Genomic DNA, 20,618 nt, shown 5'->3' with positions numbered 1-20,618 from the left:
GAAATGCCTCCTTATTACGCGCAAAATAATGATTCCTCCACCTGACATCTGGGACCCACCGAAAGGGCCTCTGTATTTTGCGAAAAAAACGTTACCGCCGCTGACAGCTCGGACCCACCAGCTATATCTTCGCACGCAAGGAAGTGCGTCCTTATTACGCACAAAAAAATGAATACTCCCCCTGTTAGCTGGGACCCAGTATAGTGGCAGGCTGACTTGTGGGCCTACTAAGTTGACGGGGACGGAGGGCTTTGTCAACTTAGTCAATATGCATGATTCTAGCTCCAGTCACCGTATGATGTCCATCCAACAGCCATAGTGCTTCTTCAACCTCTGGTCTTGTTGCTCTAGCCGCCCAAAGCAGCGTCGGTCGTGCCGCATGCTCCTGCCTCCTGTGGCCGGCTGTGCTGCCGCGGAGAACTCACCGCCCCCTACTATTCCCACCGCTGGCCAGGCCCTGCGGCGACGGCAGCCTCACACCGCAGCCGAACCAGTGAACCCTCGTACTCCTCTCCGCGCGGGCTTCCACTGCCGCGTCTTCCCCGGCTCCGCGTCATCCCCTTCCTAGGCCTCGCCGTCGTCCACCGCCCTGGTGCTCTCGGCACGGCGTGGTCAACATGGTCAAGGAACGGCTTCCATCGGACGTGGACTGTACATGGAGAGGCTGACAGCTGGGTCCACAGCCGCAGCAAGGAAGTGCCTCCTTATTACGCGGAAAATAATTATTCCTCCACCTGACAGCGGGGACCCACCGGACGGGCCACCGTATTTCGCGAAAAAACGTTTCCCCGTGACTGTGGGGACCCACCAGCTACATCTTCGCACGCAAGGAAGTGCGTCCGGGCAAAAAAACACAATTCGCCCCCCTGACTGCTGGGACCCACCAGCTACATCTTCGCAGGCAAGGAAGTGCCTGACAGTCGGGACCCACCTGGTCGAAGCGTACGTAGCATTGTCATTCTGGTCACGAATGTGTACGTACATACTGGTCGATGTAGAGGCGCGCACGTGTCATAGTACAGGCGCGCACGTAGCATGGACACGTACGTACAGCGGCCAGTGTGCAAGAAAGAAAATACAGCCACGTACGTACATACGGGCAGGGTCTCGAACGCCTACTCGCGCATACGTACGGCCAGGGCTCGTGTACATGGCTGGGTCGGAACGAAGAAACAGCGTCGTCGTCGTGTTCATGGGGAGCCAACCGGCTGGGTCGGAACGGAATTCGTCGTCGTGTTCATCGGGAGGGCTTGGACGGAACAGCCGATGGAAACGAGGCCTGGTGTACCGCAGAACGGAGGAAACGGCCTTGTGTTCGACCGGCCATGTTTGAAACGGGATCCTGTTCATCGGGAGGGGTCTGGCGTACCGCAAAACGGAGGAAACGGACCTCCTACGGTCGAAACGGGGGTCCTGTTGATCGGGAGGGGTGTGGCGTACTGTAAAACGGAGGAAACGGACTTGTGTTGGAGCGCTACGGTCGAAACGGGGGTCCTGTTCATCGGGAGGGGTGTGGCGTACCGCAAAACGGGATTCCACGGGACACTGTTCATCTCTACCGTCGACCCCCTCCAGCCTCCATGGGCTACTGTTCATCCACCGTCGACCTCCTCCAGCCTCCACCTGCGACTGTTCATCCACGGGCTCCTGTTCATCCAGCCTCCACCACGCGCTACTCCACCGGCTACTGTTCAACCAGCCCTCTCCACGGGCTCCTGTTCAACCACCCCTCCACGGGCTACTATTCATCCAGCCCTCCACCGTCTACTGTTCATTCTGCCGTCCACGGGGTGGTCCTGTTCATCCTACCTTCCACGGGGTCCTGTTCATCCAGCCCCAACCGGCTCGATCGATCGGGGTCCTGTTCATCCAGAGGCAACACCACGGGGTCCTGTTCATCCACCCCCACCGGGAACTGTTCATCCAACCCCCCCAGCAACGCTCACTGTTCATCCAGAGGCAGCATCGATCGGCTTCAGTTAGCAGCAGTAGCGAAGGAATCGCTCGATCGGGTTCAGTTAACAGCCATCGATCGATCGCTCGGGTTCAGTAACGCGTAGCCTGCAATGCAATCACTCGGGTTCAGTTAGAGCCCAACGCCTCGCTCGGGTTCAGTTAGAGCCAACGCCTCGCACACACGCGCGTACGTGTACGAGGGAAACGCGCATCGCTCGGCCCCCGACCTCCCACCGTAACCGGGAACTCCCCGAAATTTTCTTCGCCGTCGCTTCTACCACGGTTTTTTCCGTCATGGACGGCCCAAAGAATGTCATGCAGCTGCGTCTCCGGCCCGCCCAGGATGAAAAGCCCATTTATGTCATGATTTTTTGTCATAGAAGTAGGAGCCTACCACATCTATGATGATACCGGGTTTTGTCACAATTATCGTCATAGAAGTGTCATATGTATGATAGAAAAAAAAATTGTTCGGCCCAAAATGTCACAGATGTGTCTTTTTTTTGTAGTGATGGGAGCCGCACCCCTTCCCCTGGCGCAGCCCTTGCGGCACCCTGGCTCAGAGTGACCGGTTCACCATGCATTGCCAGCCCAGAGACCATGTCTTCTGGAAACACACAACATCTTGGTACAGAAAACAACCGCTTTATTGATACTAGCGGACCAGAGTTTATATTACAACAGTTGTCGAGGCCAAGCGGCACGCTCGGTGCGGCTGAACAATATGTACATTATTTAGTGAACATAAAGGGGCCTCGATCATAACAACTACGCGGCAGCGGAATAACGTCGTAGCGGAAGCTCCATATCACAGGGACACCGATGTGGACACGATCTAGACTCGAGCAGCGCTCCTCTCCAATGAGACTTTCCTGAAATCTGGCATGACACGCCAGGTCAGTACATTGAATGTACTTGCAAGCTCACAACAGGCATAATCATAATGGCAAACAATATCATGATACTTAACTAATTAATAATAATGCAACACTATATGTCCAACATGCTGTGATCATGCTCGAACGTCCCTCGGGACAACTTACCAACCGTGATCATTCTTGGATCACAAACAAACCATCAACGTGGTCTTAACAAGAGTAACTCGTGATCCTTACGGCGATCACAACCACGACCAAAATTCGGTCCCGAACATCGCGATGGACTTTCTGCCATCCTCATCAATGCAAAGTTCATAGCTTAGTGTGCAAATTTTATTAAACATTGACTCATGGTGGGACCTACTACGAGGTGTCCGTGACCGTGGACTCGGCTATCGATAGATTATACACTCTGCAGAGGAAGCACACTGTACCCACACCACGGAACCCATGGCCTCGCACTCCCATTCGGGTGGACCAACGGCATTCCGACGAAACCCTTCCATTGCCATGACACTCTCCCGGCCACTCCGACCCAATCCCCAACGGGCTAGTCCTGGGTGGCCCCGTGTCTACCAAAGACACACTGACCACCGTCGTGGCCAAAGCGATCCCACTCGGGGATCCGGTACCATAATCTCAATAACGGGCACACAAGGTTATGCCTGCTTACCAGGCCAGGGTAAGCACGACGTAACCTTCCCTAGTTGGAGGCACCGACCAGAGGCAATGTCAATGGACCGAATCAAGGCCTTCCCACAAAGGCAAATGTGGTTGCACTGGGAAAAACTCGATTCAACGGCACCATGACCCAGTCAACGGTATATTCAAGTTGAGTTATATTCCGGTTCAACTTAATGAAAATGACCGGTGTCATAGCATGCCATGAAATGCGAAACTACACATGCATCACATATTAACGAGAATGACTGATGTCAACCATATTCACACTAAGCATAAACATCAACAACTTATTTTACTTTGCTGGTCAAGGTAACTCACATTTTAACCAAAATATTTTGCAGCAAGTTTTATTATTTTCTCATGCAAGAAAATAACTTCGATAAATTTCTCACGTGTATAACAAAGATTATACCACAAACAAGTCCTAATTTCTTTACCAACCAAGTGAGGTTCAAACATTCTGTAAGTCAAGTAAAATGACTAAACAAGTACTTAACAAAATATTTTCTAGCAAATTTTTATCATTTTATTTATGCAAGAACATAACTTTAAATAATTACTAACATGCATAACAAAATTATTTCTATCATCACCACAAATAGATCTTAGCTTTGCTTTACCAACTAAACTAGTTTCCACATTCTGTAAATCAAGCATATTAACTAACAAACACTTAACAGAATATAAATAACACAATAGTTATTTAAATGCATGGATTAATCATTTCATTCAAGTAAGAAAATCATAAATATTGAAATGACACCATGAAAATGTTGCTATGGCTTGACTTAGTGTAGAGGAGGTTCACAACCCTTCTGGTGATCCTTAGTGTAGAGGCTACTCCAGGAGCTCCAGAGGAGCGGGACGGCTTCACCGGAGAGGGGCGGAGGCCCTGGAAGGGTCACCCTGGCCTGGGAGGGGCTGGAGCTACCATGGCGACCAGAGGGGATGGCCGGCGAGCTTGAGCTCGGGGACGGCGGCCCGCGGCCTGCCCGGCCGGGCTACGGCTTCCTACTTGCTTGTGGGGTGTGTGGGAGTGCTGGATGGTGCTCGAGGAGGCTGGGGGCGGCTCCATTTATAGGCGAGCGGTGAGGGCATTTCGGGCTCCGCTGGTGGACACCTGTCCATGGCGCCCGGCGACAAGCGGCGTCAGTGAGAGGGGGAGAATGCGACGCAGCTCACGCGACAACTGTTGGCGAATGGAGACGAGCACAGGAACGAGGAGAAGGCGACGAGCACAGTGCACACCGCACTGTTGGGTTGGCCGGACCGTGCCCGTGCTCGCTGCGGCGAGCTCCGGCTTCGGCGAGCGCCAGAGGGGAGTTAAGGGAGTTGAGACGAAGATGGTGGCGAAGTTTGGCGCGCTACAGCAGTCGGGGAAGCGAGCACGCGTGAAACAGAGCGCTCGGCGGCACTCAGAGCCCGTCGACACGCATGCCAGCACCCCTGGACGAATGCGGTCACCGCGTGGACTATGACATCAGGCCGAGCTAAGCCTAAACTTCATGTCTGGCGTGTTGTTCGTGGTAGATTGAGATGTTACCATGCTTTGGTTTGGATCCAGGTGTAGTAGAGAAGTTTTTACACGCCAGGTAAGTTTCTGGTCAGTAACTTTGAGAGGTTACTGAGGTCAAATGGCTGGGAGTTAGAGGCTATGCTTTGGAGGTTAGCCAAGAGTTACTAAGGTGAAAATGCACAAGAAAACCCAGGCACAATGGAGCAAGTAAAATGGTAGTTGCTGTAGAAACCACCATTTCTGTCCAGAACAGAAAATATTTTCTGTAGCAAAAATATTCCAAAAAGTGATGAAATATTTTTGCTCAGGAAGGTGCCCTAGGGTTCAAAGAATATTTGTGAATAATCTCAGATTTTTCTGGGCCATAAAAATTAGGGTTTCTTTGGAGCATATTGATCTGGCTAGGGTTTTTGAGAGAAAAATGAATATTTTTCATTTAAGAAAAATATTCCAAAGATTATTTTGGGATGGATCAGAAGGGGAATGATGATTAGGGAGGGAAATGAAGCACTTGGGTGAAAGCCAAGGGTACCCAAGTGTTTAAGTCCATATGAAAATATTCAAAAACTCCAAGTTTCAAATTGAATCCAAATAAAAATCAAGCAAATGAGAGAGGGCAAAAACCAGGCTGTCACAAACCTCCCCCACTTAGAATGAATCTCGTCCTCGAGATTTGGTTGCTTGGGAAAACCACTCTGGATAATGTGACTGTAGAAATTCTTCCCGCTCTGATGCTCCCACTGAACTTTGTAAAATTTCCTTACTTTACTGCGAGTGACCCTTTCCATCTGATCCAAAATTCTGAACGGTCTCTCTTCATAAGTTAAATCATTTGCCAATTCTACCTCAGCCATAGCAGTCCTTTTCTCAGGTGGGGATATGCATCGTCTCAATTGTGAAAAACATGAAACAAGTTGTGCACGTCTGCCAACTCAGCGGGTAGTTCCAATTGATATGCAACAGTACCCACTCGAGACATAACCGGGAATGGACCAATAAATCTGGGGGCCAACTTTCCACGAGTCTGGAATCTCTTGACTCCTTTCATAGGAGTGACTCGGAGGTATACGTGTTCTTCGGGTTCAAAACTGACCTGTCGGTGCTTTGCATCATAATAACTTTTTTGTCGAGATTTGGCCAATTGCAATCTGTCTCTGATTTCCTTAACTTGTTTCTCAGCTTCCATCATGAGATCTGTTCTGAAGATACGGCTATCTCCCGTTTGAGACCAATTTAAAGGAGTGCGGCACTTACGGCCATACAGAGCTTCATATGGTGACATTTTCAGACTGGTCTGGAAGCTGTTGTTATAGGAAAACTTGTCATATGGCAAACAGTCTTCCCATTTGGGTCCTTGGGCTAAAGCACAGGCTCGCAACATATCTTTGAGTATTTGATTTACCCTTTCTGTCTGTCCATCCGTCTGAGGATGATAAGCAGTACTATATTTCAGTGCTGTCCCCAAGGCTTGATGGAGGCGTGACCAAAAAGCGGAGGTAAACAGGGAACCTCAGTCGGAAGTGATAGTTTGGGGCACTCCATGCAGACTGACTATTCTGGATACATACAGCTATGCAAGTTGATCTGCTCTATATCTGGTGCTGATCGGGATGAAGTGAGCAACCTTGGTTAGGGTGTCCACTATGACCCAGATTGCATCATTGCCTCGCTGAGTCTTAGGCAATCCCGTAATGAAATCCATACAAACGTCATCCCATTTCCATTGTGAAACCGACAGCGGTTGGAGGAGTCCGGCTAACTTCTGATGCTCTGCCTTCACCTTGTTACATATGTCGCAACAGGCCACAAAATAGGCAAGGTCTTTCTTCATTCCATCCCACCAGAATATTTGTCTAAGGTCCTCATACATTTTCGTACCTCCCGGGTGAATGGAATATGGGGATTCGTGTGCTTCTAACAGGATTTTCTTCCTTAAGTCCGTTGATTGGGTACACAAATCCGTCCACGGAATCAGAGGGTACCAAGTTTGTCCTTGGAGAAATCTGAGGTCTGCTCTACCATATGGCCCTTGGCATGTTTTTGCAGATTGGTGTCAGCTGGCTGGGCCTTGCGGATCTCTTCCTCAAGTGTGGGGGTAACTTCCAAAATATTAGCGAGGCCAGCATACACTATGACCAGGTTGAGCTGAGCGATCTCTCCTTGGAGTTCGGAAGGCAAGGATTTCAATATGACATTGAAGCTGACGGGCTTTCGACTGAGTGCATCGGCAACCACGTTGGCCTTGCCCGGGTGGTAATTTATTCCAAGGTCATAATCCTTGACCAACTCTAGCCATCTTCGCTGACGGAGGTTTAAATCTGGCCGAGTAAAGATGTATTTGAGACTTTTGTGGTCGGTAAAAATTTGGCACCTTTTTCCAATGAGGTAGTGTCTCCAAATTTTTAATGCATGAACCACCGCAGCCAATTCCAAATCATGAGTAGGATAATTTCCCTCATGGGGTCATAGCTGTCGCGATGCATATGCTACCACCTTGCTGTCTTGCATAAGTATGCAACCAATACCTTGCCTGGAGGCATCACAATACACATCAAAACTGCGATAAATGTCTGGAAGGGTCAATACAGGTGCGGTTGTCAGACGTATCTTTAACTCATTAAAACTTTTCTCACAGTCCTCCGTCCATTCAAACTTCTTATCCTTTTTTAGTAGCTCCGTCATGGGTTTTGCAATCTTGGAAAACTCTTCAATAAAATGACGGTAATATCCAGCCAATCCGAGAAAGCTCCGGATCTGCGTCACGGTCGTGGGTGGCACCCAATCAAGCACATCCTTCACTTTGCTCGGGTCCACGGCTATACCTTCGGCGGATAGTACATGTTCAAGAAACCCAACTTGCTTGAGCCAAAATTCGCATTTACTGAATTTGGCGTATAACTGATGGTCGCGGAGTCGTTGTAGCACTCCTCGGAGGTGATCCCTGTGCTCTTCTTCACCCTTGGAGTATATGAGGATATCATCGATGAAGACTACCACGAATTTGTCGAGGAAGTCCATGAATACTTTGTTCATCATGTGCATGAAGAAAGCAGGGGCATTGGTGAGACCAAAGGACATCACAGTATATTCATAAAGACCGTACCGAGTAGTGAATGCGGTCTTAGGAATATCCTCCTTTTTAATCTTGAGCTGGTGATATCCGGTCCGTAAATCGATCTTAGAGAATACTTTAGCCCCACTGAGCTGATCAAACAGATCATCAATCCTTGGCAGCGGATATTTATTTTTGATGGTGACCTCATTCAGCTGGCGGTAATCTACGCACATGCGGAGACTGCCATCCTTTTTGTCCACGAAAATAGCAGGTGATCCCCATGGTGAAGTGCTGGGACGAATATATCCTTTCTGGAGCAATTCATCAAGCTGTTTCTTTAGCTCCACTAATTCTGATGAGGGCATTCGGTAGTACTTCTTGTATAACGGTGCAGTTCTGGCCACAAGATCTATGAATTCCAGTTCCCGATCTGGTGGCATGCCTGGCAGTTCTTCTGGAAATGCATCAGGGTACTCATTGACCACAGGGATTAATTCCAATTCAGCCACAGCGGTGCAAACCAATTCTTGCTTGGGTATATTCTTGCGAGCATAGAATTTGGTAGTCTGCCCATTCAGACTGGTCAAGGTGACTTCTCGTGTTGCGCAGTTTATGCAAACTTGATATTTGGTCAACCAATTCATACCCAATATAATATCCAACTTTTCAGACTCAATGATGATCAGAGAGGTTGGAAAGTAGACTCCATTGATATTGATTTCCATATCTCGGCAGACCAGATTGCTCTTGATTATAGATCCCGGGGTTTGTACCAGCATATTTTTGCCCAAAAGTGTACAAGGAAATTTGTTTTGGGCAGCAAAACTCCGAGAAATGAAAGAATGGGAAGCCCCAGAGTCAAATAAAATTACGGCAGGTATGTCATTAACAGAAAACATACAATGACGACTTCTGGCTTCTCTTGGGCTTCATCGGCGGAGATATGGTGCACGTGCCGAGTGAAGTTTTGCTGGGTTGGCCATGACTCCATAAAGTTGACTTGTGGCCTGATTAGGGCATTCGCCTTGTTGTTCTTGGGGCACTGTCTGGCATAATGTCCGTTCTGCCCACAATTGAAGCAAGAATTATTGCGCTGACGCTCTTCATGTATTGGGTTGGTCACGACATTCTTGACTTGAGTGGTGGTCTTGTTAACATTCTGTTGCCAATTTGGCTTGTATTCCACCTGAGTCTGCTGCCAGGTACGAGCCTTTTGCACGGGTTGCCCAGCCTTCTTTGGCTCAAACTTATGCTTGTTGTCATTGTTAACAGGCCTATTATCTCACATAAGCTTGTGCTCCCGTTCAACAATGAAAGCCTTGTTCACCAGAGTTTGGAAATCTGGGAAATCAAGCATACTGAGAGTACACCGGAGTTGCGGATTTAAGCCTCCAAGAAATCTGTCAATCTTCCTTTCTTATGTGGCCACGTCATAAAGAGAGTAACGGGCCAGATGATTGAATTTTTGCAAATTCACCCACAGACTGATTTCCTTGGACGAGTGCGAGAAATTCACGCTGCTTGGTCTTCATAACTCCAGTAGGGATATGATATTTCCGGAACTGATCCTTAAACTTTTCCCAGGTGATTTCCTCATCAACAGGCCACATGGCTTTTGTATTTTCCCACCATATGGCAGCTGCGCCTTCAAGGTAATGAGTTGCAAATGGAACTTTATCATTTTCTTCAGTACGAGCAATCTCAAGCTTTTTCTCAATGGTACACAACCAATCGTCTGCATCCAATGGGTCAACAATATGACTGAAACTGGGTGGCTTGGTCCTTTGAAAATCTGACAGCTTTGAGTGATGACCGTTCTGATTTCCATTCTGTCCAACCATAGCTTGCACACTTCTTAATATTTCGATCAGATCATTGTTCCTTCTTTCCTCAAACATACGCAGAATTTGCTCGGTGGAGGGTGGATTTGGCGGTGGAGGTGGTGGCGGAACGTACGGTTCGGGAGAATGTCCTGCCTGTCGTGCGGAACGACAAACAGGAGTTCCCTCACGAACGTTGCTACTGCTGCCTCCCCGCGTCATCCTATTGTCGATTTTCCCAAGACAATGCAATCGAGATGAGAAACATCCAAGAATAAATTGGGGGAAAAGCCAGCAACAAATCCCGGAAGAAAACAAAAGAGAGAAGAAAATACGGCGAATAAAGTCCCAACATAATTATACATAGACTCATACATGAAAGATAAACAACATGCCAGGTTCAGCTACTCTCATACATGCAACGAAACATCATGACTCGTACGACTACACCCGTACATCATCCGGACGACTGCGAATACTCAAAGATACTACTGCTCTGTTGGTGCTGCGGTGTCCTCCCCTGAAGCGGTCTCGGATCCTGAACTGACATGGTTAACGGAAACCTCCGGGTTAAAGGTAACACGACGGCGCTGCCTCGAGGGCTCTCCCTCAGGGGCAGGGGTAGGATGAAGCATCGGGGCTACAGGAGTAGCGAGAAGTGAAACCCACTCGGCAGGAGTACTGAGAGGATTCACGGCCGAGACGCCCGTGCTACTCGGAGGAGTAACCGGCGAAATAGGGGAACTAGAACTGGCTGGAATATAAGGGGTAAATCCCAGAGAAGATGGAGTAGTGGCAGATCTAGTAGTGACTAAAGCAGCGGCTAAAGTAGTACGGGCACGAGTCAGCTCTCGAGCCAGCTCGTGGATCATAAGATAGCTAGCAGTGACATAACAAGCAAGGTGGCTAGCAACACTATCAGACTCTGGATCAATGATAGGGAAACAGACATGACCGTTGTTGTGCAGAGATGGGTAGTAATAGAAATCTGGGTGGTTCTGCATTCAGACCTCGTTGTAGCGAAGATCGACAAGGACCTCGAATGCAGCAAACTGGACAGCCTGAGAAGTGGTGGAGGCGTAAACGCTCCAAGAAGTACGAGTGTAAGACCTGGAATCGGAACTAGTGCGCAGAGTGACCACTGCGTGATACTCATACACTGAATCAGCTAGATGCTCCCGGTACACACGATAGACTGGGTTGTCTCCGAGAGGGTACAGCCGACGCCACACATTGCCAAGGAGGTGCGGTGACGTGTACGTCATCAGCTGCAACTGGCACGGATACGGCACCGGAGCCATCTACACTCACAACCATTAGCAGGTTAGCACAAAAATATAAACCATATGCATGCAATGCAACGACCAGCTAAAATTCTACCGGCACTCAGCTTAAACTCGTATCTAACGTCCAGTTAACACGTCGTAGTCTAACGTGGACTACACTCAGCGCGGCTATGATACCAAGCGTTGTGGCACCCCGGCTCAGAGCGACCGGTTTACCATGCATTGCCAGCCAAGAGACCATGTCTTCTGGCAACACACAACATCTTGGTACAGAAAACAACCGCTTTATTGATGCTAGCAGACCAGAGTTTATATTACAACAGTTGTCGAGGCCAAGCGGAACGCTCAGTGCGGCTGAACAATATGTACATTATTTAGTGAACTTAAAGGGGCCTCGATCATAACAACTACGCGGAATAACGTCGAAGCGGAAGCTCCATATCACAGGGACACCGATGTGGACACGATCTAGACTCGAGCAGCGCTCCTCTCCAACGAGACTTTCCTGAAATCTGGCATGACACGCCAGGTCAGTACATTGAATGTACTTCCAAGCTCACAATAGGCATAATCATAATGGCAAACAATATCATGATACTTAAACAATTAATAATAATGCAACACCATATGTCCAACATGTTGTGATCATGCTCGAAGGTCCCTCGGGACAACTAACCAACCGTGATCATTCTTGGATCACAAACAAACCATCAACGTGGTCTTAACAAGAGTAACTCATGATCCTTACGGCGATCACAACCACGACCAAAATTTGGTCTCGAACATCGCGATGGCCTTTCTGCCATCCTCATCAATGGAAAGTTCATAGCTTAGTGTGCAAATTTTATTAAACGTTGACTCATGGTGGGACCTACTACAAGGTGTCCGTGACCGTGGACTCGGCTATCGATAGATTATACACTCTGCAGAGGTAGCACACTGTACCCACACCACGGAACCCATGGCCTCGCACTCCCATTCGGGTGGACCAACGGCATTCCGACGAAACCCTTCCATTGCCATGACACTCTCCCGGCCACTCCGACCCAATCCCCAACGGGCTAGTCCTGGGTGGCCCCGTGTCTACCAAAGACACACCGACCACCGTCGTGGCCAAAGCGATCCCACTCGGGGATCCGGTACCATAATCTCAACAACGGGCACACAAGGTTATGCCTGCTTATCGGGCCAGGGTAAGCATGACGTAACCTTCCCTAGTTGGAGGCACCGACCAGAGGCAATGTCAATGGACCGAATCAAGGCCTTCCCACAAAGGCAAATGTGGTTGCACTGGGAAAAACTCGATTCAGCGGCACCATGACCCAGTCAACGGTATATTCAAGTTGAGTTATATTCAGGTTCAACTTAAAATGAAAATGACCGGTGTCATAGCATGCCATGAAATGCAAAACTACACATGCATCACATATTAACGAGAATGACTGATGTCAACCATATTCACACTAAGCATAAACATCAAAAACTTATTTTACTTTGCTGGTCAAGGTAACTCACATTTTAACCAAAATATTTTGCAGCAAGTTTTATTATTTTCTCATGCAAGAAAATAACTTCGATAAATTTCTCACGTGTATAACAAAGATTATACCACAAGCAAATCCTAATTCCTTTACCAACCAAGTGAGGCTCAAACATTCTGTAAGTCAAGTAGAATGACTAAACAAGCACTTAACAGAATATTTTCTAACAAATTTTTATCATTTTATTTATGCAAGAACATAACTTTAAATAATTACTAACATGCATAACAAAATTATTTCTATCGTCACCACAAATAGATCTTAGCTTTGCTTTACCAACTAAGCTAGTTTCCACATTCTGTAAATCAAGCATATTAACTAACAAACACTTAACAGAATATAAATAACACAATAGTTATTTAAATGCATGGATTAACCATTTCATTCAAGTAAGAAAATCATAAATATTGAAATGACACCATGAAAATGTTGCTGTGGCTTGCCTTAGTGCATAGGAGGTTCACAAGCCTTCTGGTGATCCTCAAGACAAGCCTCACCCTCTGAAAATAATTTTAAACACAAAAAGAAAATATCAAGAACACTTCTGAAAATCACCAGAAATTCTAAACAGCTCGGAAAAATCTCATCTTTGGTGAGCTACTGGATTTCTTTGCAAAGAACAAGATGCAAAAAGAATCAATTCATTTGGACTTATGGTTGAGGAGTTATGACTGTTTGAAGTGTCCTGTAAATTCAAATGAATTTGAATAAAAATAAACAGACTGGAAGGGTGACGTCGAAGGCGTAAAGCCCAGGGGTGCCACCACTCGTACCACTTCACGCGCGTACAGAGTGGCTGACTAGCAGGCCCCGCTAGTCAGGTGAGGAGGAGGGGAGAAGGAAACAGAGGGAGTCGCAGCTCCGCCGGAGCTCTCGCCGGCGACGAGGACTCCTTGGCCAAAACGAGAGGGAGGGATGGAGAGAGGGGACGGTGGCGCACCTGCCCATAACCGTAGCGTAGCTAGGGGTGGTTGGACGGCGTCAGAATCAACCTCGCAAGCGGAGGCAGAACATGGTGGTCGCCGGAGATGAAGAAGACGGCGAGCAGAGGCTACTCCAGGAGCTCCAGAGGGGCGGGATGGCTTCACCGGAGAGGGGCGGAGGCCCTGGAAGGGTCGCCCTGGCCTGGGAGGGGCTGGAGCTACCGCAGCGACTAGAGGGGATCGCCGGCGAGCTCGAGCTCGGGTACGGCGGCCCGCGGCCTGCTCGGCCGGGCTACGGCTTCCTACTTGCTTGTGGGGTGTGTGGGAGTGCTGGATGGTGCTCGAGGAGGCTGGGGGCGGCTCCATTTATAGGCGAGCGGCGAGGGGGTTTCGGGCTCCGCCGGTGGACACCTGTCCATGGCGCTCGGCGATGAGCGGTGTCAGTGAGAGGGGGAGAAGGCGACGCAGCTCACGCGACAACTGTTGGCGGACGGAGACGAGCACAGGAACGAGGAGAAGGCGAGGAGCACAGTGCGCACCGCACTGTTGGGTTGGTCGGACCGTGCCCGTGCTCGCTGCGGCAAGCTCCGGCATCGACGAGCTCCAGAGGGGAGTTAAGAGAGTTGAGACGAAGATGGTGGCGAAGTTTGGCGCGCTACGGCAGTCGGGGAAGCGAGCACACCCGAAATAGAGCGCTCGACGGCACTCAGAGCGCGTCGACACGCATGCCAGCACCCCTGGACGAACGCGGTCACCACGTGGACTATGAAATCAGGCCGAGCTAAGCCTAACCTTCATGTCTGGCGTGTTGTTCGTGGTAGATTGAGATGTTACCACGCTTTGGTTTGGATCCAGGTGCAGTAGAGAAGTTTTTACACGCCAGATAAGTTTCTGGTCAGTAACTTTGAGAGGTTACTGAGGTCAAATGGCTGGGAGTTAGAGGTTGTGCTTTGGAGGTTAGCCAAGAGTTACTAAGGTGAAAATGCACAAGAAAACCCAGGCACAATGGAGCAAGTAAAATGGTAGTTGATGTAGAAACCACCATTTCTGTCCAGAATAGAAAATATTTTCTGTAGCAAAAATATTCCAAAAAGTGATGAAATATTTTTGCTCAGGAAGGTGCCCTAGGGTTCAAAGAATATTTGTGAATAATCTCAGATTTTTCTGGGCCATAAAAATTAGGGTTGCTTTGGAGCATATTGATCTGGCTAGGGTTTTTGAGAGAAAAATGAATATTTTTCATTTAAGAAAAATATTCAAAGATTATTTTGGGATGGATCAGAAGGGGAATGATGATTAGGGAGGGAAATGAAGCACTTGGGTGAAAGCCAAGGGTACCCAAGTGTTTAAGTCCATATGAAAAGATTCAAAAACTCCAAGTTTCAAATTGAATGCAAATAAAAATCAAGCAAATGAGAGAGGGCAAAAACCAGGCTGTCACAGCCCTCTCCCTCCCCAACACCTCCGTAGTAGTAGTGCTTGGCGAAGCCCTACCGGAGAACTGCAAGCTCCACCACCACGCCGTCGTGCTGCCGGAGCTCTCCCTTAACTTCTCCTCTCCCCTTGCTGGATCAAGAAGGAGGAGATGTCCCCGGGCTGTACGTGTGTTGAACACGGAGGCGCCGTTGTTCGGCGCTTAGATCAGAATCAACCGCGATCTGAATCGCTGCGACTACGACTCCTTCATCCGTGTTCTTGTAACACTTCCTCATCGTGATCTTCAAGGGTATGAAGATGCACTCCCCTCTCTCTCATTGCTAGTCTCTCCATAGATTGATCTTGGTGATGCGTAGAAATTTTTTAATTTCTGCAACGATCCCCAACAGTGGCATCATGAGCTAGGTCTATGCGTAGTTTCTATGCACGAGTAGAACACAAGTTGTTGTGGGCGTCAATTTTGTCAATTTACTTGCCGTTCCTAGTCTTATCTTGATTCGGCGACATCGTGGGATGAAGCGGCCCGGACCAACCTTACACGTACGCTTACGTGAGACAGGTTCCACCGACTGACATGCACTAGTTGCATAAGGTGGCTAGCGGGTGTCTGTCTCTCCCAGTTTAGTCAGATCGGATTTGATGAAAAGGGTCCTTATGAAGGGTAAATAGAAATTGGCATATCACGTTGTGGTTTTGGCGTAGGTAAGAAACGTTCTTGCTAGAAACCTATAGCAGCCACGTAAAAACTTGCAACAACAATTAGAGGGCGTCTAACTTGTTCTTGCAGCATATGCCGTGTGATGTGATATGGCCAAAAGGATGTGATGAATGATATATGTGATGTATGCGATTGGTCATGTTCTTGTAATAGGAATCACGACTTGCATGTCGATGAGTATGACAACCGGCAGGAGCCATAGGAGTTGTCTTAATTTGTTATATGACCTGCGTGTCAATGAAAACGCCATGTAATTACTTTACTTTATTGCTAACCGTTAGCCATAGTAGTAGAAGTAATAGTTGGCGAGACAACTTCATGAAGACACGATGATGGAGATCATGGTGTCATGCCGGTGACGATGATGATCATGGCGCCCCGAAGATGGAGATCAAAAGGAGAAAAATGATATTGGCCATATCATGTCACTATTTGATTGCATGTGATGTTTATCATGTTTTTACATCTTATTTGCTTAGAACGACGGTAGCATAAATAAGATGATCCCTCATAAAATTTCAAGAAAGTGTTCCCCCTAACTGTGCACCGTTGCGAAAGTTCGTTGTTTCAAAGCACCACGTGATGATCGGGCGTGATAGACTCTAACGTTCGCATACAACGGGTGTAAGCCAGATTTACACATGCAAAAAACTTAGGTTGACTTGACGAGCCTAGCATGTACAGACATGGCCTCGGAACACAAGAGACCGAAAGGTCGAACATGAGTCGTATAGTGGATACGATCAACATGAAGATGTTCACCGATGATGACTAGTCCGTCTCACGTGATGATCGGACACAGCCTAGTTGACTCGGATCATGTATCACTTAGATTACTAGAGGGATGTCTATCTGAGTGGGAGTTCATTAAATAATTTGATTAGATGAACTTAATTATCATGAACATAGTCAAAAGGTCTTTGCAAATTATGTCGTAGCTCACGCTTTGGTTCTACTGTTTTATATTTGTTCCTAGAGAAATTTAGTTGAGAGTTGACAGTAGCAATTATGTGGACTGGGTCCGTAAACTGAGGATTGTCCTCATTGCTGCGCAGAAGGATTATGTCCTTAATGCATCACTCAGTGTGTTGAACCTCGAGCGTCGGTTGTGGATGTTGCGAACATCTGACATACACGTTTTGATGACTACATGATAGTTCAGTGCGTAATGCTAAATGGTTTAGAATTGAGGCACCAAAGACGTTTTTGAAACATCGCAGAACATATGAGATGTTCCAAGGACTGAAATTGGGATTTCAGGCTAGTGCCCACGTAAAGAGGTATGAGACCTCTAACAAGTTTCTTAAGCCTGCAAACTAAGGAGAAAAGCTCAATCGTTGAGCATGTGCTCAGATTGTATGAGTACTCCAATCGCTTGAATCGAGTGGGAGTTAATCTTCCAGATGAGATAGTGATGGTTCTCCAAAGTCACTGCCACCAAGCTACTAGAGCTTCGTGATGAACTATAACATATCAGGGATAGATATGATGATCCTTGAGCTATTCGCGACACCGCAAAAGTAGAAATCAAATAGGAGCATCAATTGTTGATGGTTAGTAAAACCACTAGTTTCAAGAAGGGCAAGGGCAAGAAAGGGATACTTCATGAAACGACAATCAGTTGCTGCTCTAGTGAAGAAACCCAAGGTTGAACCCAAACCCGAGACTAAGTGCTTCTGAAATGAGGGGAACGGTCACTGAAGCAGAACTACCCTAGATACTTGGTAGATGAGAAGGCTGGCAAGGCCGATAGAAGTATATTGGATATACATTATAATGTGTACTTTACTAGTACTCCTAGTAGCACCAGGGTATTAAATATCGGTTCAGTTGCTAAGTGGTAGTAACTCGAAATAAAAAGCTACGGAATAAACGGAGACTAGCTGAAGGTGAGATGACGATATGTGTTGGAAGTGTTTCCAAGGTTGATGTGATCAAGCATCGCATGCTCCCTCTACCATCGAGATTGGTATTAAACCTAAATAATTGTTATTTGGTGTTTGCGTTGAGCATAGACATGATTGGATTATGTTTATCGCAATACGGTTATTCATTTAAGGAGAATAATGGTTACTCTGTTTATTTGAATAATACCTTCAATGGTCTTGCACCTAAAATAAATGGTTCATTGAATCTCGATCGTAGTGATACACATGTTCATGCCAAAAGATATAAGATAGTAATGATAGTACCACATACTTGTGGCACTGCCATTTGAGTCATATTGGTATAAAGCGCATGAAGAAGCTCCATGTTGATGGATCTTTGGACTCACTCATTTTTTTAAAAGTTGAGACATGTGAACCATGTCTATTGGTTTATACGCATGAAGAAACTCCATGCAGATGGATCGTTTGGACTCACTTGATTTTGAATCACTTGAGACATGCAAATCATACCACATGGGCAAGATGACTGAAATGCCTCGTTTTTAGTGAGATGAAACAAGAGAGCAACTTGTTGGAAGTAATACATTTGATGTGTGCAATCCAATGAGTGCTGAGGCACGCAGTGAATATCGTTATGCTCTTACTTCACAGATGATTTGAGTAGATTCTAAGTATATTTACTTGATGAAACACAAGTCTGAATTATTGAAAGGTTCAAGTAATTTCAGAGTGAAGTTGAAGATCGTCGTGACAAGAGGATAAAATGTCTATGATATGATCATAGAGATGAATATCTGAGTTACGTGTTTGGTACACAACTAAGACATTGTGGAAATTGTTTCACAACTAATGCCGCCTGGAACACCATAGTGTGATGGTGTGTCCAAACATCATAGCTGCACCCTATTGGATGTGGTGCAAACCATGATGTCTCTTACCGAATTACCACTATCGTTTATCGGTTAGGCATTAGAGACAACCGCATTCACTTTAAATAGGGCACCACGTAATTCCGTTGAGATGACACCGTATGAACTATGGTTTAGAGAAACCTAAGCTGCCATTTCTTAAAAGTTTGGGGCTGCGACGCTTATGTGAAAAGGGTTTAGCCTGATAAGCTCGAACCCAAAGCGGATAAATGCATCTTCATAGGACACCCAAAACAGTTGGGTATACCTCCTATTTCGGATCCGAAAGCAAAAGTGATTGTTTCTAGAAATGGGTCCTTTCTCGAGGAAAAGTTTCTCTCGAAAGAATTGGGTGGGAAGATGGTGGAGACTTGATGAGGTTATTGAACCGTCACTTCAACCAGTGTGTAGCAGGGCACAGGAAGTTGTTCCTGTAGCGCCTACACCACTTGAAGTGCGCTGATGATAGTGATCATGAAACTTCGGATCAAGTCACTACCAAACCTCGTAGGTCGACAAGGATGCGTACTATTTCAGAGTGGTACGTAATCATGTCTTGGAGGTCATGTTGCTAGACAACAATGAACCTACGAGCTATGGAGAAACGATGGTGGGCCCGGATTCCGACAAATGGCTCGAGGCCATAAAATCCAAGAGGATCCATGTGTGAAAACAAAGTATAGACTTTGGATGAACTACTTGATGGTTGTAAGGCTATTGGGTACAGATGGATTTTAAAAGGAAGACGGACAATGATGGTAAGTATCACCATTAAGAAAGCTCGACTTGTTGTTAAGATGTTTTCCGACAAGTTCAAGGAGTTGACTACGGTGAGACTTTCTCACTCGTAGCGATGCTAAGAGTCTGTTGGAATTGTATTAGCAGTTACTGCATTATTTATGAAATCTTGCAGATAGGATGTCAAAACATTGTTTCCTCGACAATTTTCTTGAGGAAAGGTTGTATGTGATACAACCAGAAGGTTTTTGTCAATCCTAAAAGATGCTAACAAGTATGCAAAGCTCCAGCAATCCTTCTAAGGACTGGAGTAAGCATCTCGGAGTTGGAATATACGCTTTGATGAGATGATCAAAGATTTTGGGTTTATACATAGTTTATGAGAAACTTGTATTTCCAAAGAAGTGAGTGGGAGCACTATAGAATTTCTGATGAGTATATGTTGTTGACATATTGTTGATCAGAAATGAAGTAGAATTTGGAAAGCATATAGGGTTATTTGAAAAGTGTTTTTCAATGGAAAACCTAGATTAAGCTACTTGAACATTGAGCATCAAGATCTATTAAGGATAGATCAAAAAAGCTAATAGTACTTTCAAATGAATACATACCGTGACAAGATTTTGAAGGAGTTCAAATAAGATCAACAAAGAAGGAGTTCTTGGTTGTGCTATAAGGTGTGAGCATTGAGTGAGACTCAAGATCTGACCACGGCAGAAGAGAGAGAAAGGACGAAGGTCGTCCCCTATGCTTTAGACGTAGGCTCTACAGTATGCTATGCTGTGTACCGCACCTGAAGTATGCCTTGCCATGAGTCAATCAAGGGGTACAAGAGTGATCCAGGAATGGATCACATGACAGCGGTCAAACTTATCCTTAGTAATTAGTGGACTAAGGAATTTTCTCGATTATGGAGGTGGTAAAAGAGTTCGTCGTAAAGGGTCACGTCGATGCAAACTTTGACGCTAATCCGGATGACTTTGGGTAGTAAACCGGATTCGTATAGTAGAGCAGTTATTTGGAATAGCTCCAAGTAGCGCATGGTAGCTGCATCTACAAGATGACATAGAGATTTGTAAAGCACACACGGATCTGAAAGGTTCAGACCCGTTGACTAATAACCTCTCTCACAAGCGAGATATGATCAAACCCCATGGGTGTTGGATTCATTACAATCACATAGTGATGTGAACTAGATTATTGACTCTAGTGCAAGTGGGAGACTGTTGGAAATATGCCCTAGAGGCAATAATAAAATGGTTATTATTA

This window comes from Aegilops tauschii, chromosome 4, assembly GCF_002575655.3.
Source record: "Aegilops tauschii subsp. strangulata cultivar AL8/78 chromosome 4, Aet v6.0, whole genome shotgun sequence".
Taxonomy (NCBI): domain Eukaryota; kingdom Viridiplantae; phylum Streptophyta; class Magnoliopsida; order Poales; family Poaceae; genus Aegilops; species Aegilops tauschii.
Note: the sequence above shows the minus strand (reverse complement) of the source record.